A 7803-nucleotide genomic window follows, 5' to 3' on the forward strand; every position below is an offset into this window, starting at 1 on the left:
ACTTCCAAGTGTTGCGTTAACCAGTTCTTGCTACCATGCTAACTCTGAGAGACGAGGCAGTCCAAGTAACTTCAAAACAGTGCTGATTTATTCAAAGGATCACAAGTAAAATTAACATTACACGCTCAGGTATCTTGCACCAGATGGCTGTCATTGGTTCTGTACCGGAAACAAATTCCTTGTGTGTAACATACTTGGCCAATAAAGGTGATTATCCTTATCCTTTATTACACCAATCGTCCTCATCTGTGCCAATTGACAACACCTGTGCGTGCCCTTTTATAAGCAGCTTCATCCCTCAGAGAAGCTGCCAGATTGTCATGACTGTGTGTGTGACTCTCCAGCCTTTCTAAACCTGAAATCTTTTGTGCTATTGTAACCGGACTAGACCTTTGGCTTGTATCTTGACTACGGTTCTGCCTCACCCCGGCAAGACCGTGAGTACCCCCAGACCCTTGGAACTGAATCTCGACTACGTCTCAGCCTCACCCCTAAAGAAACGTGAACTTAATTCTAACCTGTTGGAATGAACTTTTGGCTTCTCTGCTGTCTTTTTTTGTTGTGCTGTGTGCCCCAGTTTCTGCCTCTCTGGATTATTGAACTCTCTCTGCTGCTAAACCAGGACTCCTGCTTGTGGAGGAGGAAGTGTTTTTTCTTGCCACACTGACTGTGTCTACTGTCTCCAGGCCTTGTCAGAGCAACACCACTACCAGCACTCACCTCTCAGCTCATTTGTTAATGTTAATAAAGACTCTTACTTGCACCCTATAACACTGGCCTTTTAATTGGGTTCTCTTCTAACAGTGGGAAGTTCTCACACCGTTCTGACATTTGATTTCTAAGGACACTACTACTTCTAGTATGTTGGGGCCTTCAGGTTTTTGTAAAAAGAATATCTTTCCTAGTATGAACCCAGTTTGCTGCTGAAGTTATGTAGGGGGTAGCATTCTGCAGGGATTCAAATTTTGGGCAGAATTTTGTAGTTGACTGAAGTGAGAAATAGATCTGTAAATCTACACAGTGTATTTATATTAGGAGTCAGAGCAGTAATGACAAGCACAACAATGATAAAGTTTTTCACTAAAATTAAAAGCATGATTTTATTTCTAAATACACTACAAGTCAAATGACAAAACTGGTAAATCTCTCACTTTTTTTTTTTTAAATATTTTTACCCCTGAGCACCACAATCCAGCATTCCCATAATGCACTGGATTCATCCACGATGAATAAAAGTAAAAGAAACATTTAAAGCTTCATACACAGCTGATAAAGCGATTAGTGTCTAAAAAGTACCAGCATAGCTAAAACACAAAGTAAACAATATATTACATAAGTCAATGAATTTTTTTCTGCATGCAGAGCTGTTGCTTTCTCTTTGCTTGTCTGCTCTGCTGTTGGTTAGGTCCTAAAAATCAAGTGAGCATAGTCACATCTTGAAAAACTTTTTGGTGAGAAGAATGCCAGTGCTTCCATGCTGAGGCCTCACAGTCATGTGTTCAGTGATTGGCATCATTTAGCAGTATCTACAGAAGGGACAGTCATGAGGAATACAATGTGCTGGTGCTGTGCTTAGAGAGAAAAAAGTCTGACAGGGAATAGAAAACTTCCACTGTTCTGAACAGGCCATGATCCAGGGAGATCATATTACAGTATATCTCACAATCCTGTATAGCTGTCTTATGGACATTTTAATTATGTTATGGGGATAATGTTAAAAATACAAACTCACCAGAAGGTAGGCAATTTTCTTAACATCAAAGGTGGAAAATGACATCAGGCATGTGAAAGGAAATGAAAAAAATTATCCCGACAATGAAAGGGCACTTCAGTACATACAGCAGTGCATACAAAATCAAAGATTTCTTGCTTGATCTAATTTTTTGTTTATATCAACTGGTATTGAAGACACCTTTCCTTGCAGGAATGAATTATGTTGCTTGTTTTTTTTACACTTGCTTCCACTTCAGAAGTCTTCAAGAAGATTACCTACCATACAAAACATTTGTATGTTCAGTGTTCAAGGCCTGTGAGTGACTGATATGTCCAGGATCCTGATCAAGGGCCATGATACATACAGTAGTCTGGTGGGCCTGGAGCAAGGCTATTCTTGAATATAATTTATCATTACACATGGCAATTGGATGACCTCCACCATCTGGATGTTAACTTTTATGAAAGTGTGCTACAGAGTTGTGAAATGGGAAAAGCATTTTGTTTTTTTTGATTGGTGGGAGACATTTTGTCAATGCCTTCCAAAACTGTCATAAATGACAGTTATAAAAATCAGTAAATCAGTAAAGTTGGAGAGATATGCACTGATTCAAATTTTCTGGATCAATTGCGAAATGTTGCTAAAATACAAACAACGCCTCTTTTGATTCGTAGTAATGTCGACAACAAGCTACAAGCTCAGTTTTATACAAATGATCCGTGCTCTGCTCCAGACAAATAACACTGGTCTCAGTGTGTAGCGGTTGTGAGACAAATGTGCAGGGACTGTCCACAAAGTGCAACACTGAAAAGTGAGAGGCTACTACAAAAATATTCAGTAACTTTACTCCTACCCAGTGTAGTGTTACCAAAATAACTTCACACGTCTGTGGCCACCTGGTAGTTATATTTCAACCCTTAGTTAGGAGAAATATGTTTTTTCATAACTTGGAGAATTTTTTATTTGGAAAAATTGTCAACAACTTAATTGGTGTCACCAAAATTACTTCACACATCAATGGATATCTGCTGATTGTACTCCAATACTTAGTTACTTTGGTATAATGATGAATTTTTACTGGGAAAATATTCAGTAACTTCACTGTTAGACAGTAGTGTCACCAAATCACTCATCATCATGGATAGGCTGGAAACCCCATGGAAATGAATTACTTTGTATGTTGGAAATAGCATCAGGCAAGAGAAGCAGAGGAAGCTGATGAGGGAACAGGCGAGTCTTCAGTGTTTCAGGTGAGGCTCTAATTCGGGGGTGGTATGGGGTTGGGGGATTAAGGGGTAGATTTGGGGGGGAATTGTGCCTACCAGTGTTGAGGCCAAACCTACACCCTGAATAGGCCTACATTTAGAACATTTAGGGAACAATTTTCGTTATGGTTAACATAACTTGTTTAAGGTCAACGCTATAGAGAGCCCAGTCACGGTAAAAAGGAAAGGAAGAGCCGTTGAGAGATCTGAGCTCTGCTAGGAAAATATGCACACTGCCATGGCTTAAACAATGCTACAGATTTTCCAGATTAGGAGGTCTGTCTAGTCCAGTTGCTTTGATAAATAGTATTCAAGTGCAGTAACACTGAGAGGATACCACTGTTTCAGTGTTCAAGGATGCAACACCAAGTGTAGGTATAGGGATGTGATTCTTTTCTTGGACCTTTCCTCTTTCTACTTGCATAACTGTCTGATTGCTAAAGTACACATTTCAAGTAAACATGATAATTATAAAGCACAACCATCTTCAACAGCTCACCTGACAACTGAGGAGTCAACTCATCTGATTGGCTGAGGATTGTCCTCTGCTGCATGGTTGTGTTTGTACAATTTCAGTATCATCATCTGTACCCACAGTCACACAATACCATTAGCCTGGAGTGTTACACTGTCATCATAAAACAAAACTAGGCAATAGCATTTTAAATTAAGAACTGTGAACAATCTGCATGAAAAATTCTGCATAGTAAGGAAGACAGACATTCCAAAAAAGCACACAGTAAGACTGTTCTGTAGTGGAGCTAGGTGGAAAGTCATACGTTTTCATACCCCAGGAACACAAACGTGCTCATGTTAAGCTAACAAACAACTTGTGGTGAGCAGGACATTTTAAAATTCAAAAATCAACTTGTCAGTGCTCCATATTTGACAAACTCTGTAATGATGACAATTAATGAACAGTTCTTGTTACTTACCAGCTGATATGATATATTGAGTGATAACTTACTGGCCTTTGTCTTTTAGGTTCTACTTTTGATTTTAGGTATAATATGTGATGGCAAAATCTCACATCAAAAGTCATACTGGCTTTTCACACTCATAATTGTGAAAGAGGAACTTTAGAAGAAATCTACCAAAGACATGACCTCATATGCACATGTACTTATGTATACTGCAAGGTAATGTACTGTATATAAAATCAGAAAAAGCACCTGTGATCAAATATCAATTAAGTTCTTTGTTTTAGATCAAACAATTTATGGCAAGAAATCTCCAACCCTAAGACTGACTGACAGGCCCCACTACTGATACAGTAAACGTGTGATTGCCATTCACCGCCGCAAAGTGCTGTCTTCCATTTTATGTTTTTTTTCATGCAGATTGGATTTGTTTTGACAAGCGTCCCTACTATGTCCCACAAAAGGCAGTTTTGTTGCGCCGGCACAACACCCAACGTACAAAGCACTTTGAACATTTTGCTTAATTCTGTTTTTTTTTTTGTTTTTTTTTGACAAAGCATTTTGTATTCACACAAATACATGGATATGAAACACCGTGAATACACTGGCAATTGAGATTCTGTACATGCTCTTTGGCACAGTCTATAACACGAGGTAGATATGTCTCAATAAAATCTTCCCTTCTTTGGTATAATCATACAAAAAATGAAAAAGAAAACAAATCCAGTGATCTGTTGAAGTAAAACATCAAATTTCAAGTGGCTTTACAATAACAATAAATGAAATTTATGAGGTATATCTTGTATTCATACTTACTATGACTATATACTGTATATATATATAGGTAAATTGTGAGGTATCTGCATTCAAGAAGACTTAAAAGGGTTTGCAAATAAAGCTATGAAGCTGAATGCCACTTCTGCAGGACTGAATATAAAACATAATAAATAAAATCTGCATTAAAATGTTTTAGAAACATGATAGAAACTCACATACAGTATCTTCAACTTGGTTCCCATTTTCACCTCATAATAAAGAAATCATTTTATATTCTTACAAAATCTGAGAAAGAAGGAGAAATGAAAGAGGAAGAAGCTTGGGGAGGAGTGCATTAATGAATGTTCACAATATAAAACCACCGTGAAACTGACGACTATTTCCTACAGACTACATATCTATGCTTGTAATGCTGTCACCTCCTGTATTCTGTTCACCTGCTCTCTATGTAGCTGCAGTGCACTACTCTTTCAGGACTTTCTGGATTTGTGGCCCTGTCAGCCACATTTCTCCATCAACACTACATCAGCTTGGTTCTCTTACTGTGTTCACAAACATCATAGATACTTTCTACATGATTTTGACCTGGATTTTATTCACTGAACGTAGCAGAAGATTATTGCAAAAACAACGCTATCTCATGCTGCAGCTCTACCACACTCAGACTCAGCAGAGGTTTTGTAAGTATTTATGAGCCACAACCACAACAGTGGAGAAATGATGTTGATTGCAGTATTTACCCTAATGAATGAGGAAAGCACTGGAGCAGAACATCTGTCATCACATCAATTTAACCTGTCACTGTTATGGTAACCTTTGGAATGCAGAAAGGCCAAGAAGACTTTTTTTTTTAACTAGCTTCTTTTTAAAATCATTTATGTTTCAATATTTTGTGATTTCTACTGAACAAATACTTTACTTCATGATCAAAGCGATTTGTTCTTGAGACTGGGAATATCTTGTGTCAAAATAAGCGAAACTTATTTTGTGATCACAGCAAAAGAAAACTTAGGACAAAAGGCCTAAACTAATGTTGACAGCAGCCTTCCACAGTAAAGGGCACCGTGATGTAACAGCCCTCATAGCTATGCTGGAAGTCCTTCTATGGGAGCTGTGAACAGCTCTTGTTTATTTTTTTTGTGCACACCATGGCTTTCTCAACAGAAGTGAACAGACATTTAGTTACTGTGCAGTTTGGACCTGGAATAGATGATTTCATCACTAATACAACGATTTGTTAGTTTAGTTGATGATCATCATGGTTATCTAACTATCATAGTTGTTAAAAACACATTTGATTAGCACACTAGTAAACATACTATAAGCCAATGACTATGTTCCAAATACCTATATAAACCCATTGTGAATATGGGAAAGATTTTTGACAGATTTTTACATTTTCTTCTTTTTTGACTTTGGTGTTTATGTCCCAAAATGCTATAAAAACCAGAAAGAAGCCAAAAAAAAAAAAACAAAAAACTGCCAGTTTGTCCCAGTGGCCAAAGTTGGTACAGTTTGAACATTTTGAAGCATTTTCCCCATAGACTACCATTTTATAAGGGATGTCAGGTGGAGTGGTAAAAAGATGCTGCAATTAGTAAACAAGCTCAGTTATTTAAATTGTATTAAACCCACGCCATGCAAATGGAATATTAATAACCTTCTTTTATCTGCCCTTGTGACATAATCTGAAAGTAAAATTTGTAAATAAAGGGGCTCCACATTTCTTGTAATACATCCACCCATTGGAAAGATGTGGAAAAATTGTAGTTGGAAATTTAAGCAATAAATCTTTGGTGAAATTTTCAGTGCTGTGTTGAGCCCGGATTGACTTTGTGCATATGCAGTTTTTTGTATACTATGTGCTATCAACATTTATTTTTAGTGTATCATACCATCATTTTAGTGTACAGGCCTATATTCCAGTTTAATACTGGTTGGTTTCTGGGGCTCTGTACTGAATAGACTGGACCTGGGTGTGAGGGAGGACAATATTGCTGACAGCCCATTTTTGCCCCAGGGTCCCCTGGCAAGTTAATCTGATCCTGATAGTATACAGTGTGTATGTATAGTATTAGTTTTGGGCCACACTGATTGTTACTAGTGCACAGTGGTGACTAATCCTGTGTGCTTGGTTCACTTGGACTGCTGGCTCATTAGTCAGCTAACAAGTTCAAACACCAGCTGCTGATTTTCTGTGGCCTGAGCTCACTGTATTTAAAAGAGGACACTATCAAAACTACATGGGAAAGAAATTCATGTATTAGACTCTTCATTTGCACTTGTAATGTCACTGTGTGGATGTACTCATACATCACTCTTTCTAGAATTGATGTTGTTTGTATTTTGAGACACCACCTGATGTAAATTTTGTCCTAAGTTTGATGAAACCATACTGCTAAGCAGTCTACAGAACACATAATGACTTCCACTTTGGATTTACTTTGCATGTTTGCATTCTTTAAGGTTTGATCACTGGCACTGAAAGCTCACTGTAAATGTTGGCCATGCTGAATCAGCATAGATTTGTTTTCTTCTTTGGTATTAGCTGTGTTCAGTGAGTTTCTGAGGTCTGTAAAGCCTACAAATGTTACAATCATTTCTTGATGAAGGTTTGCTGTTCAGCTGTTCATCTTTTCATTGAAAATGTGCAATGCAGAGTCTTCATTTGGTTTCAATCATGTTGATGCTTTTGAATGTTCCACACTGGACATGAAAGACAATGGTAACATAAAGGCTAAAGGTGCTCAAAACACACTTCTGATTAAGAGCAGGATGAGTGGGGATAAGGGCGACGGGCAGATCGCTTGCCAAAGTTTTTAGTCTGTAACTACACTTTTGATGCTTTTCAATCTGTGGTTAGCTGACCTACAATGAATCTGACTGAGAGGATGGAGAGAAAGCCAACTTCCAAAACAAGTGGAGTTTATCTGATGATCACAATTCCAACTTTGTGAGAAAAAAAACAGATCTGCTCCCTTGTGGGGAGGGAGGATGTGAGGGGTGACAGAGAACTCAGGGGGAGGAGTTTCTGTTTCCATGGAGTGAAGAAGAGGAGGAGGAGCAGGATGGCTGGAACTGTGCAGAACTGGTCTTTGCCTGAGTCTGACAGTTGCTGTGTTTACCT

This window comes from Monopterus albus, unplaced genomic scaffold (genome assembly GCF_001952655.1).
Source record: "Monopterus albus unplaced genomic scaffold, M_albus_1.0 scaffold40.1, whole genome shotgun sequence".
NCBI lineage: Eukaryota > Metazoa > Chordata > Actinopteri > Synbranchiformes > Synbranchidae > Monopterus > Monopterus albus.